Source organism: Taudactylus pleione, unplaced genomic scaffold (assembly GCF_031769625.1).
Source record: "Taudactylus pleione unplaced genomic scaffold, aTauple2 ptg000105l, whole genome shotgun sequence".
Lineage (NCBI taxonomy): Eukaryota > Metazoa > Chordata > Amphibia > Anura > Myobatrachidae > Taudactylus > Taudactylus pleione.
Genome location: NW_028284507.1, coordinates 3,728,791 through 3,753,485, shown reverse-complemented (window position 1 = coordinate 3,753,485; position 24,695 = coordinate 3,728,791).

Below are 24,695 nucleotides of genomic sequence, written 5' to 3'. Positions count from 1 at the left end.
AAGCTGAATATGAGACATGGTGTATTTCACCTAATAAAATGTTTAACTATAAGGTGGGCGTTCTTGTAATCAGGTCTATTGTCCTGGTGTAAACCACTAATTTATCTGTAGGGTGGGCGTTCTTTACAGTGAAGTCTAATGTCCTGGAAGTGTATATGGAGTCTGGGTTTGCAATAACTTTAGGCAGGATGTTCTTAATCAACCAGGTATCCGTACTTCTAATGTCAGTCACTGATGCAATGCTCCAAACAAATAAATAGATTCCCTTTATCCACTGGTATGTTTCAGTCTAATGACTCACCTCCTCGGACGTCACCCATATGAGGAAAAGAGAGATACCGGAGCATCAGGTGCAGGCATGCAAAGGTGCTGTGATACAAGGTATATGGTGCACACTTACCTAGGTCCTGTAGTGGATTCACGGGTGCACCTGCAATCCTTGCTTCTCGGTCCAATATGTGCGGATGTAAGGGTGGATGGTGGTCTAGCTCGACTAAATATACACTATGAACGTGGATGTATGGGAATAAAAATTTGTATTTATTGCCTGTCCACACACCTAGGTGCTGCAAGTGGTACAGGTAAATAAAAATTGACAATATTCGCAATATTTATGCATACACATACAGTATGCCACTATAAGAGTTCAGGGGTAAAAAAGTCTGTGGGTGGTGGGTTCCCAACGCGTTTCGTCCCCTGTAGGGACTTTTTCAAGGGTAGGTGGTCTGGTGGGCACAATGAATAGCCTTAAATACCTTGGTATAGAACCCCATGTGGTGTCCATCATGCTGCTTCCGGTACGCGCTGTTTGCTGCGCGTTAGTCCCGTCACTAGAGTGTACTGCCACTCTGCTTGTTGGAATGACTGCGCATGCTCTGTGCGCTGACTGTAGACACTACATCTCATAGTAAGGTGTGTTGTGTGTAGCTGTCTATACACTTCTTTCAGAAGTCTGTCTTCTATTTCTACCAGCTGTGATGCAGATTCGGGATTTGCCGTTTAAGTACTTTATGTATTTTTCTGTTTGTTTTTTGGGTAGCCTGAGCCGAGTCTTTGTCTTTCTTCATTGTTTTGCAGGAGGTTGAAGCTTGGCCTGATTAGTACTCTGGAGTCCATTGCTTTTTGTCATATTATTGATGTTTTCTCTGGTGTCTATTGTTTCGCTATTCTCTTGATGCCTTTTATGTAAGTTTTTGTTTATTGTCACTGATATATACATATATACCCTGATTCTCTGATTTTTTATGGTTATGTCTAGATTTTGTTTTGTCTTATTGTGTCGGAGAGATTTCATTCTTTTTGTGTCTAGGAACTGGCACATACCTGGCTCATGGCGATATACTGTAGTGTATTGCCCCTGTCATCAATGTGGCATTATTATCCTTTATCTGGGTTGGGGGGGGTTCTGGTTTTGACAGTATATACAACCTTGGTATCCTTGTATTAGGGGTGGGGGAAATATGTAGTTAGTTAGACTTTAAAGTAAGTTTTTTTGGGGGGGATCCAGGTATGTTTAAGTTGAGGTTAGGTTATACAGGGTGGGGGATTATATGGATGCTTGTTTTGGTTGTTTTATTTCATTTTGAGTATTTGTTTTGTTTGTAGTTAGGCAGGATTGGGGGTTTAGAGATGCAATATTTTGAAAATATGCTTACGATGGGTGATAATCTTTGCATATTCCTTATTTTTATTCAATGTCTATTCTTTACACCCCATTGTTATTTTGCTTTTCTACTATGCACACCCGAATGGCGCCTTTGGGTGTTGCTTAATTATCCATGATATCTTAATGTTTGTTTATTTCTGTTGTCATTTGGTCTTTGATTTATGTCTCGTTATATGTTGTCCTCCTTTTATATGCCTGTTTTTCTGCCTAGGTGTACCTCTTTAAAAAATTTTCAATAAAAATACATGCTTAAAAAACACGCTAGTACAATTTACTGGAATAGCTCCTCATGATTAACATAGGACTTCTGTATGATATAATCTGTTTTATATAAAAAATGGACCTCAGACTGCACACCCTGAACATATATATAAGTATATATATATATATATATATATATATATAATTGGCGGTGCTACCTGTGGAGGCAATTGATATATGCACAAAAAGAAGAAATACAGGTGCTCAACTCCAAATTAACTGATTGTATATAAATAAATACATTTTTGCAGTGAATAGAGGTTTTTGGCATAATCTTGGCCAAGGTTATGGGCCTACCCACCACATCCGGGTAACCTCTGTTGGGTAGGTCCCTAACATACTAGGTTTCAAATCCAGAGCGCACAACACCCCCAAACTAGTCCAGCTAAGCCGCCCCATGGCACCACCATAGTAAGAAAAGTGCAGTGTAAAAGAGATAGTTAAGAGCAGCCACAGCTGTATATAAAGAATGAAAATAAAAAAGTGGAGTACATGTATAATAAACAAACAGTGAAGGGTTAAAATGTGTTATAAAAGAAAAATGTGTTATAATGCGATGCCTGAAACAGATCAACCGAAGCAATCCAGAGGGACCCATGCCCCAAAAATGAACCAAAGCTGCACTACACAGTCTAATATATAATATAATCTGTTGAAACCATAGAAATACTGTTTCTGCTATTAGCTATACAGTATATATTTTTCTGGTAAATGAACATCTTTAGCAACAATTGAAGCCATGGGAGAACGTGTGGTCTTTACCTACTTTTGCCATACCTAAACAGTTTGCCCACTATTTAAATGATGTCATCGTGGGCACTAATTTAAAACTGTATACGAGACCAATTTGGAGACCTACTAAAAGTTTCCACTTGCACAGGAAAAAAATGTGTAATTTACAGTTTTGATAGATTGCATTTGCGAACCGATTGCTACAAGAGGGGGTTCAAAAAGAACAACTGAAGTCCAATAAGGACATGTAAATCGGGTACTATTCTGAATGGGCCTGTTAATAGAGGTATATATTGTGGATACGCAACCACAGGTGTAAAGGTAAAAGTTGATGATGGTGATTGTCAGCACGGATCTTTGAAAGTGGAAAAAGAAAAATGTAAAAAAAAACAGACTATGTTAGATGGATATTGTTCCACAATAGCAAAGAGATGTTGGCTGCACAGAGTTCCACTGTAATTGTGATAAGCATACCAACTGGTCAGCATTGAGGGAGGACTGCTCTCCCTCTCTACCCAGTGAAAAACAGCAACTTGCTAGTGGCACAGGGCTCTTCCCAAAGTCCATGATGGCATTTTAAGGTTGAAATAATCGCATGTTCCAAAGCAAGATTTGTGAAATGTCCCTATATTTCTGACAGGGTGCATAGATTTGTTGAGAAAGGTACTCAAATTTGTAGAGAAGCAGCCATTTGCACAGGCAGATGAGAGGGATTGAGTAGAGCGATGGTACTCCTAGTGAGGTACGGGCTAGGCACAGTGCTGGGCATCTTTGTGCAGAGCACTGAAACATGTGAAAAATTAAACAAAGGCAGAACATGGAAATTCCTCATACATGGCAATTTTCACTTCATCTAGTAATTGTATTCTATACCAGCTCAGAGCTGGAAGATATTGATTCAAGCCCCGTATATTTAAGTAGACAAAACAGAAATGAAAAAAGAGTGTGCCATTCCCAAATCCACACCTGTACCAATGCTAAATAGTCTTGCATCGTATCCACTATGTCTTGCATGGTATCCACTATAACACTAGCATGGGATGTTTCTGGCTTAGAGACAACCACCACAGTCTGATTAGTTGAAGACTAGTTCTTCTATGGGAGGTGGGTATGGCCTCAAAAAGTAGGATCCCTCTCTACAGAGGACATAATCCCTATTTTAAAAATTGCTGGGGCTTTTCCAAACCCACTTAAATTGTTGCAGCTGTAAAAATATCAAGATTAGGACCTGTGCATTGGCAACTTTGCAACGTCAGTGGTCAATTTTTAAAAGAAATTGGAATTAAATAAAAGTCTCCCTGGTACTCCATTTGTGTGCAGCTCACAGAGAGTTAATTGGGTTTGATTTATGCCAATAATCTACATGTATGTGTTCCATAAAATGTACAATACATTTTTAAATGTACATGCATAAGCACTCCTTCTCATGTGTCCTCTGAAAATTTATTTTCTAATTTGTGTGTTTACTACCTCCTAAATATGTTCTAAATTGTGCTAAGGGGTAATGATCAAACTGATTTGGCAAATAACACTGGTCAACATTCAAATTGTTTCAGCAGTGAAATCAGTCAATTTTTACTAATTGTTATGTGCAGTTAATTCATAATAGTTCTTGTTTTTATGGTACAGTACATATTACTTAGGTCAGGTGTGGGCAATCCTTGGCTCTAGTATTATAAGGTGGTATTTGAGGATGTTTTGAGTGGCATCCATGGGGTCAGACCCTCTCTTACTACACACACAGATCCACACCTCCTGTTCTAACTCCTTCCCTCACAGAGGATACCTTTTCAGCATTCTAGACTCTACACTAGGAAAACAAAGCATGGCCTGCATACAAAGTGAAGTCTTGCCCTCTGGTGAGTGAACACTGCCAGAATTAGTTCTGCTCAATTGAATAATATTACAAGATTCTGAAACACGTCTTGTCTCCAGACTGCAAATTATCAACTACAACTGAGCAAAATCGCTTCAAAATAGCAAGTACAGGGAAGCCACTAATATTTTTAGTGTTGATCTATGACTTTTGTAAACGTTTGCATACTGTATGTTGTAAAGGTGGTGGCACTCAGGACATTTTGTTTGGCTTGAATGCTGAAATTCTGGCACCCAAATAGAAAAATGTTACCTATCCCTGACTTGTGTTCATGCTTTAGTATTATTCCCATAGTAGAAAGAAAAATATGACCGTCAAGACAAGGGGGGCAAAAAATGTCCATTACTGTCCACTAGTGGAGCCAAACAAGATGCAGTTACCAAAGCTGTACATGTAATTGACACTATTGAAGAATTTCATTAAGACCATGGATTAAGATGGACAAGTTTTTAGCTACCTGAAGGACAAATTTCCTATACATAGTGAGTCCAAAAGCTAAAGATGTTTTCCTTGGCCCACAGATACGAGACCTATTCAAGGAGCAACACTTTGAACAGATCATCTAATGACTAAAAAAGCTTGGGATGCATTCTAACTTGTATAAGCCAAGGCTTTGGGGAACAACAAAACATATAACTAATAAGAACTAGTATCGGTAACCTATAGGAAATTAAGCTGCAACATGTTCTTGAAAATATACTTCTTTCACTGTCACCTGGACATTTTCCCAGACATCTGTGGTGCCATTGAACAATATGACAGCTCTATTAGGACATATCAGCGTTGAAGAAGAGCTATCAAAGCAAATGGTACTGTATAATGCTAATTGGCTATTGCTGAGAGATATTTCAGATGCAGAATACAAATAGTAGGCAGCGAATAAGAGTAAACTGTTAGTCAAGTTGGACTATGTGACACTTCTTGAAACATATGAGCTAAATAGTATTTGTCTTTTATAAAAACTAATAAATATCTTTTTTTCACAATTTAAGATTTGAAATTAAATATTATCATTAAAAGTATATTTAAAGCTTATTTGCTTCTTTTTAGGTTCATGCCCCTTAATTTATACTATATAAAATGGTATGGTTATACTCAATGCTTTAGCAAATCAAATTATTTAATAGTTGTTTTTTAACTCACCACGTGCAAAATTAATAAAGAAAAACAAATAAATCCAAGAAAAAAATATTTATATAGTTTTGTTGACCTCTGTAATAATGTCACGTCCTCATAATTTGATTTGTAGGGGATAATTGAAAAAATAGTGGAATAACCTCTGTTGTTAGATATGAATTTCGAACAATGTTAAAGAATTCAAGAGTTAAAATGTGACAAATGAAAGTCTATTTCAAGAATGTAATAGAAAAGAATTTGGCACATTTTTCTTCCATGACTTTCTAGATGTTTTTGATGAGCAAACTAAGACACAGGGAAAATTAATTAAAGAGAGCAATAGGAAAACTGCAGTACTGTAGGTGTGATACTCTGAAAGTTGCCGACGGTCATTTATCAATGTCCTACCTCTGACAATGACAAGGTCATTAAAAAATGCTTTTGCCTATATTTAAGTTAAAATGTTACTGGTAAGTCTAAAAAAAGTGATTTTTATATTAGGAAGAACGCAAGACTGCAATTGAGAGTCATTAGGTTGTTAACTTGATTAGCTATCAAGCCCTTTTTTAATCTTACATTTATGTCATGTGATCATTAAGTTAATTAGTGTCACATTCCTTGCTGTGAGAATGAAATGTAATAAGCTTGTTTTTTTTTTTTCAAAATTTTCAATATTTGATTAGATTCCATCATGGACAGGCATAAACTATCTGATTAGATCATGAGTATGTCAAAATATGGTTCTTATTAAGGATGAAATATTATGAAATCCATCTCCTAGAGAACAAAAAAGGGGAATGCGAGAAACTGATAAATTAGAAGCAAATATATAAATATATAAATTGCCTCTTAAAATAAACAAACTGAACATGCAATGCTCAAAGCCTCACTTGCAAAGCACAAAGTCACGGCACAAAACCTCATAGGTTGTCACTATGCACCTCGATTGTGCCTACAGTAGGTTATTGCTGAAGCTCATGGCCCAGATAAGCAAGATGGTAAAATGTACAGAGTAGACTGTATTCAATTATTGAAATTCAAATTAGAAAAAGCAGGTATCGCTAACCGTTTCTAAAAATTATATGCTTTATTAATAGTAAAATTAAGCATTCAATTATATATATATATATATATATATATATATATTGAACCAAATTCAAACATTAATGGACAACATTTCCTCCATTAACACCTAATGCATACAAATATAAATGTCCACAAATCTGAATGAATGCTATTAGCTGTATTGTTTATCTTTATAAACCTCCACCAGATGCAGATATTAGTGCACCAGTTTCAGCATGTGCTAAAATAATTAGCTGTATGTTGTTTCAATTCACCTGGCAAAGTGATATCTTCCAATGGCTTAACAGAGACTGCTACTGTCCTGTCGGAATCGGTATGAAATACCGCTTAACCTCCTAGCCCTAACCCTCCTTAGGGGTGCCTAACCTTAACCTCCCCCCCAAGTGCCTAACCCTAATCCCCCCTCTAAGTGCCTAACCCTAACTCCCCCCTTCCCCACTGCTTAAACCTCAGTCCCCCGGGGGGGTGCCTAACCCTAAGTCCCCCCCAGGGATGCCTAACCCTAACCCTCCCTCCCCCTAGCCTAACCCTAACCCTCCCGGGGGGTGCCTAACCCTAATTCCCCCCCAGGTACCCTAAACCTAACCCTCCTCCCCATGTCTGTCTGCTCGCGGCGCCCAGCATCCTGAGCCTGTCTCCCGGCGTTGGGGAAATGACAGGCGTCAAGATATAGACACCCGGCATTTCACCCTCGCTGGGATATGACAGTCGGGAAGCCGGCTGTCGGTATTAAGGCAGCCAGTTTCCCGATTGTATACCCTGTGGATATATCTCTTTATAAAAGAAAATTAATATTATTATATTTACATTTTATTGAGTATTTTTACTAAGATTAATGTGAAATACAAATGAAGTAAAATATTAATATTAGTATTATTATTTTTGATATTTTTAATACTATCCATTATTTATAAACACTGACAAATTACACGCAGTGACAAGAAACATAAGGTAAAGATCACCTTGAGCTAATGAGCTTACTGTCTAGGAAATGTGGGATGTAGCTGTGCTTTTTTCTGATGGGACTCAAAGATATGCAGTACCACAATTTAGTTTTAATTTTTTTAACCTTTTTTTATATCATTTTTCAATATTGTAACTAGTTCCTGAAACATGGCGAAATCATAGAAATTATTTCAGAAGTAATTTCAGAAATAAATAATATGTTTAAGCACTTGAAGACTTGTACAGAATAAGGAAGCCTCCATAAATCCATCATATACCTGTTTTAAAGCAAATATGACATCAATATTTCAACAAGAGACCAAACTATAGATCATAAGTCTGATATCAGTTGTTGTAAAATACCTGAAGAAATTGTGAGGGATGTTGTGTGCTGCAGTAAAGTGGTAACATGTCACCTCTCTCCCTATCCCTATGGATTGACGTGTACTTCATGATGGCATGTTGCGTAGGTTTGGATGACTTGTTGCTATTCCTTAAATTGCTGTAACATATAAAGGGTGGAACTCCATTGACCCAAAAGCATGGAAAAATATCAGTACTTGCAGAGGTAAAAAGAGAGGGTTGGAAGAAACATGATGGTTGAACACGAATCCCTAGTAAAATGAGAACCTTTCTTGGTAGGGTATGCAGTTAGTTTGTAGTGTTAATGTTCAGCTGCAATTAGGGTAAGGGTTAGGGATTGATTAGTGTTATGCTGCATATACACGGTCAGATTTCTTATCAGATATGAACGATAATGATTGTAAAAATCGTCCAATCGTCCATATCTTTGATATGTACAGTAGGGCATGCATCGACCAACGATATCTGACATCGACTGTGTTTGCAGACATATTTGGACAATTTCATTGATTTTAATACTGTCAGAAATCCTTCAATATTTCATTGTTGATGAAATCATTCAAATCGTTGTAAAAATCGTTCAATTGTTCATCGTTATCGATGAACTGACAAATCTGACCATCTGCATGCACCATTAGGCTGTAATTAGGGTTAGGGTTAGTGATAGATTAGGATTAGGCTTCAATTAGAGCTAGTGTTAGATTAGGGTTAAGATTAGTCTGCAATTAGGTTTAGGGCTAGGGTTAGAGAAAAATCTATTCTGGAAATGTCAGCATCATTTTATTGTCAACAATGTGCATGATGACATTCGACATATCAATATACTGTGAAGGGACGCACTTTATTGAATCACTTTGGAACACAAGCCATGCTGATGCATTGTGAAACGTAAATCATACAACTTCCGGTTTAGCGGCCATCCATTTACGGCCTTTGGAATGCAAGCCATACACCTTGGAACACAAGGTGTTATACAACAAGGTTATACAACTTCCGGTTTAGCGACTATCCACTTCCGGTTTGACGAGCGCAATTTTCTGTTTGTTTGCCAGAGGAATCTGGGGGATTATGCTCAGTAATCATTTCTGGCTAAGACAGCTGAAGTCTAGTTGTCTCTATGTTAGGATGTGCAATGACTATTTTAGAAGGGGACAATTGTATTAGAAGTCGAGTACTGATGACATCTTTCTCCACCATGTGGATGGGGAATTTTGGCGGGAAAACCGGGACGCATCTGTTGGACATAGTTTTGGTTAGTTTGATTGTTAGGGGTATAAATAAATGGACTGGGGAAGGTTGTCACCAGGCTTCTGATGAAGGACATACGCTCCGAAATGCGTTAAGCTGGTGACACAAGGAACTAGAGGGAATCACACACCTTTTATCCTTACTCTGAGAAAAGGAGGGAGAACAGAATTCCGGAACTCTGATAGGCGAGCTCAGGGAGGACAGGAACCTCCCGTGGAGCAGAAGGGCTCCAGGAGGGTAACTGAATACGTGGATATTCCCTTTACACCTATATGGTGTGATATGCCTGAATATATTGTTTTAAATGTGAGTGTGATGTGCAAATACATTTTTGTCTTTATATATGACAATATTGCACTACGTTTTTTTCTCTGGTTCTCTTTCATTTGAGAAAGAAAAAGCCTGGGAAGAACTTACAAGTGGATAACTTTTGAAGAAAACTAAAAAAGACCTCCTGAAAAGGGAGAAGAATAAGGCTTAATGACTATAAAAGTAAGAGCCTTCTTTTGAACTCTGATCTTTGTTGTGATAAGTGCCACTGTGAAATACTATTTGTATATTTGAATTTGGAAGAGGAAAAGTGTGAAGGCTCCTCATTTGTTTATTCATAGGCAGCTGTCAAGACCTTGGGCAGATTTCAAATTGTTATATATTTTTTAATACTGTGCATGTTGACATCCTAAATGTCAACATTCAGAATGTCAACAAAGTATACCACACCTCTTGGTATTGTTATTTATTACTCACTAACTGCAATTTCTACAGTAACCTACTGTTTGCTGTACATAAGAGAAATGAAATAGAGACAAAGGTATAACATTTAGGAAGCTAACAGGGCCTATTTCCCATATATTTCTGAAATGGTTGATCTGCTTTTGCTGTCCATTAATGGCAATAGATAATAGTTTTCAACCCAATTTAACAAAAAAATATTATTTTGGTCAGATTCCCAGTGAAACTGCCTGGCAGCAGTAAGCAGACATTTAACACATTGCCGGCCAGCCAGGTCGATTGTGTGAAGATCAGATCTCCTGTGCAGTACACATACTGTATGTGCCATTGCAAGGTCACACATGTGTTCTACATCTGAAGTCCACTCTTGGGGTTTTCCAGGGGGAGATAAACAGTATTTGCATAAACTTTAAAAACATTATCTTAATAATGAAGCATTTAAAAAATGCTTTAATGCTTTTAGCTTGGTACCATTAAAAAATATATCTATCTAAACTATCGCTTGAAAACCCCAGCTTGATAAATAGGAGAGTGGTGAAACCGGACATTTAGGGGTTCAACTCTCATTGATTAATAGTCCCCTTTATATGATGACTGGACTCAGGAATGTGAAGATGCTCTTAAAAAGCTAAAAGAATATGTAATTTACATTAGTGAGCTAGAACACCCATATTTTCATGAGCCAGGGTATGCAGATGCCTTTCTGTAACACAAGTACAAGTCGACTAATAGAAAGTCAGGCCAGTTGCATTTGCAAGAAAAAGATTAAAGGTCAATTGTCATGCCCTAGGTTTGAATTACTAGCTAATGTATGAAATAGGCAGTATGTAAAAAGGTTGATCATTGATTGAAAAGACACTGTGACACTGATCCCTGGACATTTATCATTTTTAATCCTAGTCTCTTGATAACTTCGATTAGTGACAAAAATTAGCTCCATTCCATACCTCCCAACATTATTGGGGAATTGGAACAAATGCAGGTGCATGAAAAGGAGTGTATTTAGTCAGGAAGCCAGCGGTTGAAATGGCAACCGCCGGCTTCCCGACTGTCAAATCCCGGCAAGGGATTAATGATAGGTGTCTAAATCCCGAAGCCTGTCATTAACCCTACGTTGAACGAAGGTAAGCCAGGTGCTGGAAGCAGACAGCCACAGGGGGGGAGGGTTAGGTTAGGGGCTCCCGGGTGGGACTTAGTACTAGGCACCCCTCTTGGGAGGGTTAGGCTAGGGGAAGGGAGGGTTAGGCACCCCCACGGGGAGGTTAGGGTTAGGCACCCCCCTGGAGGTGTAGGGTGCGGGGAGGGAGGGTTAGGTTTAGGCACTTACGGGGGGAGGTTAGGGTTAGGCACTAGGGGGTAGGTTAGGGTTAAGGGGGGGGAAGGGTTAGGAATAGTTTAATTACTTATCCCATCGGGATCTTCTCTGGACGATCTTCCGGCGTCGGGATTTGAACTGCCGGACTTAGGCCCAGCGGTAACACATACCGATTCCGAAAAGGAGGCATGAGTTTGCATCATGGGGACATGGTCATTCATCACATTGGGTGACCAGCACTTTCAGGAGCTGAACTGAGCCCTATCATGTCCCGTTCCCTTAAAACTAGAGATGAGCAGTTCGGTTTTGGCTCAAATTTTCCTGCCAAGTTTGGATCTCAGGACGAGGCAAAACATCATCTTTCATGGACATCTGTTCCATAATGTTCATGCAAGATGATGTTTTGCCTCGTTCTGAGATCCAAACTTGGCAGGAACATTTGAGCCAAAATTGGACCACTCATCTCTGTTTAGAAACACAATCTGCAGGCCACCATGTCCAATACCCTGACACTAATAGCACAAACCTTCTGGATGGATTGGGGCAGAGCTATCCTAAACCAGGCAGAGGAAAAAAGCCCCCAGATCTGAACAGTGCTGCCTTAAGAGGGATCGTTGCAGAGCATTCAACATTTATATTATCTGTATTTCTGGTACTGAAACCATTACAGACAATGTAACAGTATCAGCTACTGGCATGCAAAGTGCATGTAGCTGATATTATGATGGATAAGGAATATGCTTCTCTAACAGAGCATGTACTGAATATGTTTCAATCATCTGTTAATTGCTAATGTACTTAGCAAGAACTGAACTAAGAAGACAAGATGCACAGATATAAAATAAGAGCTGTGTCTGAATTTCACCTTGATGATAAAAAGATCATGTTGCAGACAATACCTTTATTCCAGCAATGCACAAACTGTATTGATGGGATACAAATCAGTGCTCTTTGTATTTTCTCTTCTTGCATAGGCAAGAGGATGATTCTCATCTGCCTAGAGCTGTTTAATATGTCCAACGGAGGGTGAGACCTTCAAGGGATGAAAAGGGGTTTGAATCAAGTCAGAAAATCAAAAGCTAGACACAGAAAAAGAGATACATGTTTGTAATATGAGAAGCGTTAAGGAAAGATTTTCTATGGGACCTATGATAATGCAGGGCATCAAGGAGAACGGAGCTCTACATTTAACTAATACAATTTCTTTCGTATAGGTGAGAAGGATTGCATTGCTTGCAATGGTTTAGTAACAACATTCTAATATCCCAAAACCAGTATATATTACATGTATATGTTACATGTAAGGGTTAAAGTAAAAGCTACAGGTAATATTAAGAGCTCTATTTATCAAACAGAGAAAAGCCATATCTCCAGCGATATTGTATATTTTCACTGCTTATAGAGTTTTTTTTCATTTCACTCTAACTATCAATGATGCCAATAACAGAAAAATAAAGATGTAATATCTCAATATTTTTTGATTAGACAATTGTTTTAAAATATTTATTTTATTTTTTCTACTCACTTTTATTTTGTAAATAGAGCACAGGTAAAAGCCTTTAGCCATAATGCGCATGTCTTAACTAACTAGCTGGGCCAAGTATACATATATCCATTGAGACTGACAAAGTGTACTTGATGCTTATCTGATATTTTATTGACAGTGGCAACAGATTCCTATTGTTGTGATACAAAATCATTGTTATCTACAGTTTTTAATACATAGACCTGTACATACTAGTGTGCAGTATGTGAGGAAGTTAAGCCAGCCACTAGCCAAAGACTTGGCTGGACTCCATTTGCCAGCAATCATCTATGATGAGCTGGAAGATGGGGAACCAGTTTTGGCTAATAAGACACCAATGAGTTGACCTTGGGTTGGGAAATGGACTTAATAAAAGTATTCTTTAAGAGCAAGCAAAGAGGTGCCCTTTGTTCCTTTCCAAATTTAGACAATCTCTTCAGAGTCCTTCTCTCAAGGGTGTCTGCTGCCATCCAAGAACTAGGGGAGATTTTGTAGAAGACCTTTGTTAAGCATATACCAAATAGAGTATATGATTCAGGCCCATTGAAGCCACAACACCACAGAAACCAGACTGGGTTTAAATGAGGAAGTCTACTTTCTGAGAAGTCTGCTACTCTTTCCAACAGGCTGACTTGGAGCAAGTAACTACTAATGTTATATAATGTTATATAAGTCCAGGATTGTGCCTCGGTGGATAATGAATCCTTTGTGGACTTGACTTTCTTTCTTAACCTTCCAAAAGCAGGAGAATATCAAGCTTGGTCCCTGCCCCACCAGTAGAGGAGTGAGGATGATGAGGCTTGATGTCTGGACAGCACTCCAGAGGATGAGGTGACTACAGCACCTTTAGTCAGAATTGATTGGTAGGCTCCCTGTGAGGCCCTGGCTATATATAATAAATGTATTATTGCATCTCATATGGATGACTAGTAATTGAGGTCCAGAGAATAGCTTAATAGTGGTTATTGTAAAAGCCCAGTGAAGAAACTTCTCATAATTCATTATTTAGATGAAGTGGGTTTGCAAACTGTCTCCACTTCAACCACTTACCTGACATGGTTGCATGGGATGCGACCACGGCCAGCTGGGCTTGGGCTGACATGGATGCATCCCATGTGACTGTGTCTGCTGCTGCATCCCCAAGTGATTTCAGAAGAGATCCGTTCTGCACATGAGCAGGACTAGTCTCCTTCTTGTTTTCCAGACCCTAGGTAGTGATGTCGCAGTCTGTGACTGCCAACATCACTGCTAAAATTGCTCTCCAGAATGCTGTGCAAACTAAAAGTGCAGAGAGGGGAACTTAATGGAAGGTGTTCCTTTGCTACTAGGAGGGGTGTTGCCAACCTCCAAAAAGTTATATACCCCAGCGGGAGATATATTTACAGGTATATAGTGACAAATGAGGGAAACTAATACAGGTTGAGTCTCCTATATCCAAATATTCCGAAATAGGGAATATTCCGAAATACGGAATAATTTTGGCAAGACTGAGATGATAAATCCTTTGATTTTTGATGGTTCAATGTACACAAACTTTGTCTAACGCACAAATTATTAAAAATATGGTATAAAATTACCTTCAGGCTGTGTGTATAGGGTGTAAATGAAACATAAATTTATTTCATGTATGTACACAAACTTTTCTTGAGCCACAAAATTATTGAAAGTATTGTATAAAATGATCTGCAGGCTATGTGTATAAGGTGTATATAATACGTAAATGCATTCTGTGTGTATATTGGGGTCCCATTCCCAAGATATTTCATTATGATATGCAATTATTCCAAAATACAGAATATTCCGTTATCCAAAATACCCCTGGTCCCAAGCATTTTGTATATGGGAGACTCAACCTGTACAGCTCTCACTATGGACACTGGTGGGACACTGGTGTTTGTATCACTGGGGACCTATCACCTCTAGAGTGGGTGGTGGTTAATGCCACTGGGGACCTGTTGCTCCAGCTGAAATTATTGACACCAGGGGGCGGGAGGTAATTTTACAATGGGGGTATGGACATGGTGGGGAGAAGGGGGAGCAAGACACCCCAAACGCTGGTCGTTTCCAACATCAATCATCGCTGGTCAATCTGCCGATAATTACAGATTGACCATGTTCAGGAATGCAGGAGGGTGCCTACACTGAACGATATATCGTTCAGTGTAGGCACTGCACAGTTTAATGAATGACTGAACGATAGCGATATCGCTATCGGTCAGTCCTTCACTAGTCGCCTAGTGGATGTGCTCCTTAAAGTGTAATTAAATACAGTGCATTACAGTGAATGGACACATGGTTCCACAGTCAATGAAATCTGTTACCATACAGGCTGAGAGCAGGGGAATTCACCGTAGTTAAGCAGTGTGCATTCCTTGTATGTCGTTTTGTAGAGTTGAAATGCAGGATAGGTAAGTACAAATAAGAGGGAACATTTGTATGGAAATTTAAGAACCCCTTAAACTTTTATTAGCTTGACATTTATCAGATGCAATATAAAATAACATAAAATAGACTTAGCTACAGAGATTCTTCAGCATATATGATCATACAGTATATAAAAATCAAGCAATTCAAATAACTAGCCTCTGGATCATTCATTAACTATGAATACGGTAATACTGAAGATATTCATGAGATTATAACTTACTTCATAAATTCCATTTGCTATAATCCAGGTCAACAGTGTTATACCAAATGTACTAATTTGTGTGTGTTTGTTTTGGGTGACTCAGAGGTTTTGTAACTTTTATGGTTTACAATGACTTAATTTAAAAATTGCTTTTAATCAACTGTGCTGCAAACCAAAGTGTATACCACAGTAGTCTTTAACTGACATAAGTAAGCAAGTGCAGGATATAAACCAATAAAATCCTCATGATTTGTTCTTATGTAAATTGGTGATTGATTTATTTTTAAAAGCAATAATGGTAATACAAACTGCATAGAGGAGTTATTTTTGTGGCACTACCTAGGGAATAAAATCAAGTAGATTCATTATACCGGGATGACTGCAGCTTGTCGGGTCATGCTTTTCACCTCAAAGCGGACAAAGTTTATGAAATTAATATTTCTCTATCTTAATAAAATGTATTGATTGCTGGGAAGTGTACATATTGGCCCCTTGCTTGCTACTCAATCACTCAGGCCTCCTGTCTGTCCACAGATGACGTTTGGATTACAATACTTTGTTTCCAAGGCAACCGGTCCTAAGTCTTTAATTGGCTTTATCAGCTCACTGTGGAATTAAAACGGAATGAGCAGCAGATGTATAGGATGGCCCTTATTTAAACACACATTCATTTAAAAGAGCAATGAGAGAAATAAAGAAATTGGAGCAGAGGATATATTAATTCCTTGCGCACTCCTGTTAACTCATTCAGGGGTCTATTCATTATCCCTTAATTTCTACAAAAGGTGAAAATTAACATTTCCACCTACATTTATAGAAATTAAATATCAGGGCCATTCATTATAAAAATAATGCAGTAGATTTCATGGATGTCTCCTGCACTCCTTTCAGCCATGATCTGTCCCGCTGTCCCCATACACTAGTATGGGGACCTAAATTCATCAAGTTCCGAAAATACGAAAGCTTTGGAGTTTGACGGCGGGAACCATTGCCATCTTCAGATGGTGCTGATTCCCGGGCCCGGGTTGCGAAGAGGGATCCTTTCAGATCCTTCCACCCCTGTTCGGCTCCTTCAATCGGACGCAGAGTTCTTTGTGCGCGTGCGTGAACACAAACTCTATCTACTGTATGGACGAATTTCTATCCAGTACGTACAAGGGAAGGAGATAGGCAATATGCTGCGTTACATCTGGAAGCAAGCTGAAATTGTAACTATAATTATTATAATTTTAGTGATTCCTGTAATATCAAACAGTGTCTTGCAGTCTTCACTAAGGATTTTGATGTCACAAAGCTCCTCAGTGTTCACGGAACATGACCTTGCATACTCTCAGCTGGGAGTAATACACACCACTTCTGTAACTTCTTTAACTTTCATCGCTCCCAGATATCAAATTAGACATCTCTCCATGTTTAATTAGACTAAGGGGGGGGGGGGGGAATTTACTAGGAATTGTGTTGCATTGCAGTTTTGACCTCTAAGACATTGAAGATTTGATTAGCAGTTTGAAGGATGCTATAAAACCTGCTAATGTCACCCACTTTCAAATGTCCTAACCAGTGACTGATTAGTAAAATCACTTTGTGGCTAAAGCTGGGTACACACTAGGCCGACCCGCCAACCTATCTAATGATTGGTTAGTGTAAACACACTTACCAATCGTTTCTGGAAATGTGTCTGCGTACTGTTAGGGCTGATGTCACAAATGGGTGGACATTTCAATTTCGTAAGTTTGGAGAAAAAAGAAGACTCTTTTTTGGGGGCACTCAGGGCCTCATTCAGAGGCGGTCTGTGATGTTCTGGGTTGTTTGTGGACCCGGGGTGGTAGCAGGAGCGATCACAGAAGCAGATTTGAAAATAAAACTAGTGCTTGAGTAAACATATAATGGCAGTAAATAAAAGTCCAGGAATATATAAATGTGCACAAGAGTTCTGTGGTGGGAGTAAAAGGGTTAATGTCCAAGTAGAAATAATTAGAGCTGTCCAGGTGTGCAGGTAGTGAAACTGAAAATAAACAAGCCAGGTATACAGGTAGTGAACTGAAGCGCTGGATGTCAGCAGGCTCAGGCACTCAGGTATGGGCAAGGGTGATGGAGGTAGCAGGGTAGTCCAGTGGGAGCTAGGAGCTGACAGGCAGACTGGCAGACAGCGAGTTCACAGGAACAGGAAAGCACAGAGAACTCCCTCTCAGCTAGGCTGAGATACACGTTGCACTGGCAAAGAAGGAAGGCACTGACCCTTCCTAAATACCCCATGCCGTGCTGTTACTGGCCGGAGGGAACATGTGACTCACCAGGATTGGCCAGCCCCATCACATGGCCAAAAGGCAAGATGGCGGCGTCCATGCCAAACGGAATGGAGACGCCGCCAGGCCTTACCAGCGCAGAGTGACAACAGGCCCGCACAACAGCGCGCGCAGCCAAAGCCCCCCGCCAGGCACCAGCTCCGCCACCAGACAGCCCGCGCCACAATGACCTCACAGGTAACACTCGCCTAGCGCCATGCTGAAATACCCTGGCCGTGACACGGTCGGAGGATGCAAGCGGTCGCTCAGAAACTGGGCGGCCGCTTGAATCCTGACCGCCCGCCTCTGTTTCGGTCATTAGACTGTGGGTTTACACCCACAGCTCTAACGACCGCTAGGGTGATGGTCGCGATGGTCATTGGTCATTGACCATCGCGACCATCGGGGCTTACGGCGAGACCCTAGGGTAGGGTCTCACTTGTCGTAAGCCCCAGAGAGCTTCTGGCTCTGTCAGAGCCGGAAGCGCTCCACTGACATCACTAGTGATGTCAGTGGGGCCTCTCCCAAACGGTAGGCGTTCCCATGGGAACGCCTTCATTTGGGCTGCCACTCCCCCGGCCCGCCTTGCAAACGGGGCGAGCTGTCAATCAACATTAACAGCTCGCCCCCTTTGGAAAGAGACCCGCTACGACCGGCGCTACGACCCTCTACGAACGGCTCCCTCGTGCGCATGTGCACATGACAAACATCGAGGCGGCCGTGCGGTCGTAGACCGTACGGCCGCCTCTGAATGAAGGCCCCAGTGTGCATATTTGAAAAAATTTTAATGTATCTATTAATGAGTTTAGAACTAAAATACATGTATGCTTACATGCTGTTCAATAGATCAGTGATTTCATGACTGTTCTTTAGGGAATACAACTGTGCTGCAATATAGTTCATATTACCAACTAACCAACAGTGCATTGGTGACACTGCTTATCCAATATATGATACTTGGGTATGAACCGGTGGCATGCGTCACTTTACTCATGTATTTTCATGTCATTATATGTTAAATGTGTTTTGATACAACTATACGTGCTAAGGAAATTTTAGAGCAGACAAGCACTGTACTTTCTATGGTAATATGCCGTTTGTTCAGGAGGGATCTTCAATGTATGGTAAATTATATTCATCTATACATCAACTGATACCCAACGGATTTATCTGTCTGTGATATTTTGAAATTGTTATATCCGTGGTAACTTAGATTAATTCATCCATTATTAAGTGCATTACCGCCTTCTCAGTATATACTGTTAGAATATAATCTAAGGTTTTTTTATATACTCGCCTTCATCCAGATTACTCGTATTTCACTTAGAAGTACGATTTTTGTGGTTTCCTCTTTTGGCAACTGCTGTTTGTATTTATATATGTATGTATCAGTCTTTTGTCTTGTGTGTAAATTTGTATTTTAGTTCTATACTCATTAAAAGTTAAATTTTCATTTTTTCAAATATACACACTGAGTGCCCCCCCCAAAAAAGTCTTCTTTTTTCTCCAAACTTACGAATTAGTTATTTCTGACTCTGGGGAGCACCGCCAACTCTTCAAATTATTTACCATATTTTGGTTTCACAAATTTTACTAGTTGGTTTTCTGTACTATTGTTTACCACTCCACTATCACGATAATATGTTTGGGTGGCATTTGAGTTTACATTAATCCCTTGTTAGATTTGTCCTATGCAAACTCCAACCAACAAACTGGACATTTAAATTTGCTTGCTCAGTTGACCTGTCACTCACCACCAGGTCCTTGCAGCATGTGTACGGGTGATCGCCAGGTCACCCTTACACACCAGTAGATGAAACAATATAGCTACAAGATATATCTTCATCTGCTGTGCTACACAGCAGATTGGATATGTCTATGAACGACGCCATTAACAGACATATCCGTTGTACACACTAGCAGATGCACGTTCAATGGAATTTTTACTGCATATGTTATCATAGACAGTAGAGACATGCCCTGTGGTCGCGATGCACCTGCACCCCTTGTTGCTGTCCACAAATGGTCCTTGCCTGTCAATCACTTTACAAATAAATCCTTACTACAAGCGACATCAATAATGAAACTTGACACATGCCTAGTCAAACTCAGATGCATGCCCTGACCACCGATAATCGCTCCACTGCGTAAACATCGGCATTGCATTAATCTCTAAATCAGGGCTGAACATTTATGACATACAGTAGATAGACCACAAGCAGCATTTTTATCTGATAAGTACAAAATGTTGGCGTGGATGTAGGTCGACAGGTACAAAAGGTTGACTGAGTCAAAAGGTTGACACTGGAAAGAACTCTAACCCTCCCTTGGTGTCTAATCCTAACCATCCCTCCTAGTGCCTAACACTCTGGTAAGTGCCGAACCCTAATCAACTGGGTAAGTGTCTAAGCCTAACTGTCCCTCCTAGTGTCTAACCCTAACCATCTCGCCTAGTGCCTAACACTCTGGTAAGTGCCTAAGCCTAACCACCCCTCCTAGTGCCTAACACTCTGGTAAGTGCCTAACCCTAACCATCCCTCCTAGTGCCTAACCCTAACCGTCGTGGTAAGTGTCTAAGCCTAACTGTCCCTCCTAGTGTCTAACCCTAACCATCTCGCCTAGTGCCTAACCCTAACCAACTGGGTAAGTGTCTAAGCCTAATTGTCCCTCCTAGTGTTCAACCCTAATCCTCCAGTAAGTGCTACATCCTAACCCTAGACTTAACCCTAAATATATATATATTTATGTATGTGTTGACCATTTGTGTATCGACCATTCTAATGTTGATCTTTTGACCCTGTCGACATTCTGTACCTTTCGACCTACATCCATGTTGACCATTTGTATGTTGACATTTTGTCCTTGTTGACCTATTGACTGTTGACCATCTGCTGTCGATCTATTGCTTGTCGACCTTATTACTGTCGATCTTTCAATCAGAATCCAGATCACCCTGCTTGTGGGTTTTCAAACTAAATAATATGAACATAAAAATGCCACATACTGTAACTTTAATTTAAAGACTTAAGTTGGCAAAAAAAATGCTTTTGCACAGAGACTATTAGCTTGTAGCATTCAAACTAGTCCTTTATGTTAATAGTGTTGTGCTTCTTAATCTGTCTTCTTCCATTTAGAGTTGGTGCATCAAGAAGGCGTAAAGCTGCATCCACAGGACTCCAATCATAGGAGCCAGATGAAGAGGAAGCAGGTGAGTATTGATTTTGAATATACAAAGGGGTGCTAATCATAAAAACCATTAGCATCCAAAATAGAGCCACAAGCTTACTCACACATACGTCATGATGAACGTCAGCAGCATCTGAATAAACAGCCTACTTCCCTATTTATCAAATATTGTGTACATTATGTATTGTTGCTTTATATAAAACCTGAACTACAGTACTTTGAGACCCATTAAAGGCATTTGTTTGGAGCCTACTCTCTTATGTCTGTTTAGTAAAAGAATGCTTTTTAATACATAAATGTAAGTCAAAGTTAGAACATTTGCTGGAGTCACTTAGTGAAGAAAATGTACAGTTGACCATAACAAAGCAGGAAACATTTCAGAAACTACAGTACTTCATTTTTAGCCAGAACTATTGACACAAATGAAAATAAATGTTAAATAATTATACGCTAAGATGTTGTCACGCACCAGTATATTTTTGTCTTAGTTGTTGTCTTTATGACAGGAAAAGAGTATATTTCTTACATTGATCCTAAACTCGTATTATTTAGATTATTATATGATTCTGTTTGTTTATAATATTTAGTTTTGAGGTGCCACCTTTGACTCTGAATTATGAATTTTTTCCTATCAACAAATAACTAAAATTTATTCAATCTTTATTATTTCCATCTTTAAAATAATGTGTTCAAACAAATAGGCGAAATATTGATTAAAATAATAGATAGTGAATATAGTTGGAATGTGAAGGAAAAAAATAGTATAGAAAATCTATTTAAAATTCCCTTTTTGCCGCTAGTTATTTTATATAATTTTAGTGCCAACTACTTTTGATCCTTATTGTAAAAGGTTATAATATCTGGTATAAGGATCAAATAAGTGACTAAAACGTCCTTTGTCACTATTTGTTATTATATATTGATGTGATTATAATATAATTGCTGGGTAACTTTGCTTTAATAAGTTGCAAAATTACAATGTGATACTGACTGTGGGGATTCATACATCCTATAAGTTCATTTCAGTACCAGCTGTATGACACATATTGCAACTTAATATCAATAATATCAGCTGTAACTATTAGTTCATATCATATAGTAGACGGTTTCACGTTGTAGCTATGTGCCTGTCAGTGTAAGTGTTTCAGTTCAGCCTCTTTAGTAACCCTGGCTATCGCTTACAAACAGCTCCACATATATTACAATCCAACATTGTGATTACTCAGGTTCTAATTGTCTAGAGATCCCGGCTCTCCCTATAACGTAGCGCTGTGAACATTAGTTCTGTATGTCTAATCACATCTTTTGTCTGGATCAAGTCGGATCAGAGAATGCATGATATCACAATCAATGTATTATAACATTGATTGTTGATGAACTTCCGGTGACCGCGGCTGCCCACGGGAATCCATATCCGGATGACTTGATGTTTTCCACGTGGACAGCCGCGATCATCGGAAGTTAATCATGATGATGTGGCTGTAAGGAGCGCCGAGTGATGACGATTTCCAATTTCCAGTCAAAGGAATGCATCCGAGCCGGAAACAAACTCCGACCACTGATGTGTCATTTCCTTCCATTCAGGGAATGGCTGTGGAAATGGCGGGAACAAACGACAGCCTGTGGGAGGGGTTATGTTTATTGATGTGTGTATTTAAAACTGAGTAGGAGATTGTCTCACCACACTTCTGATGAAGGATAACGAAGTCTGAAACGTGTTAAGTAGGTGAGACCTGACATTCTTTGGGACGTGTAGACTGTGGACTGAAGGACTGAGTAAGGAGTGGGTTGGTGTCCGGGACCCCCATCTTTTTGCTGTTTCCATCTAGAAGCCCTCCTGTACCTGTATCTACTTGATCCCTATGTGTTTTGCGTCATATAGGCAATGCTATATGCTTTTCTTTTTTAATGCAATATGACTGAACTGTAACTATTAATAAATTGCCATATTTTGTGTACAAAATGGAATTGTACTATGTTTCTTTGTCTCTTTATTTGAGAGTCTCATTGAGAGAAGTCTATGGCATATGATGAAAGAGTGAAGAAAACTACACTCTTTCCACTACATGAGGTGAAACTGGCATATTGCCAATATTATTTCTTTCAGCAGCTAACTTTCCCTTTAATGTTTTCTTCTTTACCACTGTAAAATATTGGTTCTTGATTTTAGATACCCTGACTTAAGCCCTATATGCTCTTGGGCATCGACTTTAGTAGATTATGTAGATGGACTAGTATCGTCATGACTGGTGGCACTGGCAGCAACTCCAGCACTAGTATGTGGTTCCTGGTCTCCTTTCAAGTCTCAACTGATTGTTCTCCAATGAAGTGGGGTACAGCACACACGTCAATTTCTACCAATTTTAAATATTACACTGCAGTATTGATAACCTACAGTGTCACAATATTTTTTATGAATAAGAAAAGAATAACACACTGCACTGCCACTTACAGTGTTACAAGATTATTTATGAATAAGAATAACACACTGCTCTGCCACTTACAGTGATGTCATATTTTATATATAATACATGTTATTTAGCACTTTGTTGTGGTCTTGTAGTAGGTGTGTAGACTAATAATTTATTCACAATTGAGGAAAGAAGTGAAAAGTTGAATATTAGACTGTGCTACCACTTACAGTGTCACAAGATTATTTATGAATAAGAATAACACACTGCACTACCACTTACAGTGTCACAAGATTAAATATTTATGAATAAGAATAACACACTGAACTACCACTTACAGTATCACAAGATTATTTATGAATAAGAATAACACACTGCGCTACCACTTACAGTGTCACAAGATTAATTATTTATGAATAAGAATAACACTGCACTGCCACTTACAGTGATGTCATTATGTTTTATAAATAATACATATTATTTAGCACTTTGTTGTTGTCTTGTAGTTGGTGTGTAGACTAATCATTTATTCACAATTGAGGAAAGAAGTGAAAAGTTGAATATTAGACTGTGCTACCACTTACAGTGTCACAAGATTATTTATGAATAAGAATAACACACTGCACTACCACTTACAGTGTCACAAGATTAAATATTTATGAATAAGAATAACACACTGAACTACCACTTACAGTATCACAAGATTATTTATGAATAAGAATAACACACTGCGCTACCACTTACAGTGTCACAAGATTAATTATTTATGAATAAGAATAACACTGCACTGCCACTTACAGTGATGTCATTATGTTTTATAAATAATACATATTATTTAGCACTTTGTTGTTGTCTTGTAGTTGGTGTGTAGACTAATCATTTATTCACAATTGAGGAAAGAAGTGAAAAGTTGAATATTAGTCTGCGCTACCATTTACAGTGTCACAAGATAAATTATTTATGAATAAGAATAACACACTGTGCTATCACTTATAGTGTCACAATACGTAGACGATAAACTGCGGTCTGGCCGGCAGTTTCACCAAACAATAATAGCGTAGCTAAGTTGCTAATGCACACACACAAAAAAAAGCACTTTTATTTTTTTGACACTGGGGAAGAGCACCTCTGAATGAGGCAGCAGTCCCTTGATGAACAACACACAGCACTCCTTTTTTATGGACAACAAAGCACCCCTGCCGAATGTGGACAGACCACCTGCAGAGTCACAAATACATGGACGATAAACTGCGGCAGTGTCACCATACAATAATATAGCAGCTAAGTTGCTAACATACACACACAAAAAAAAAAATAGA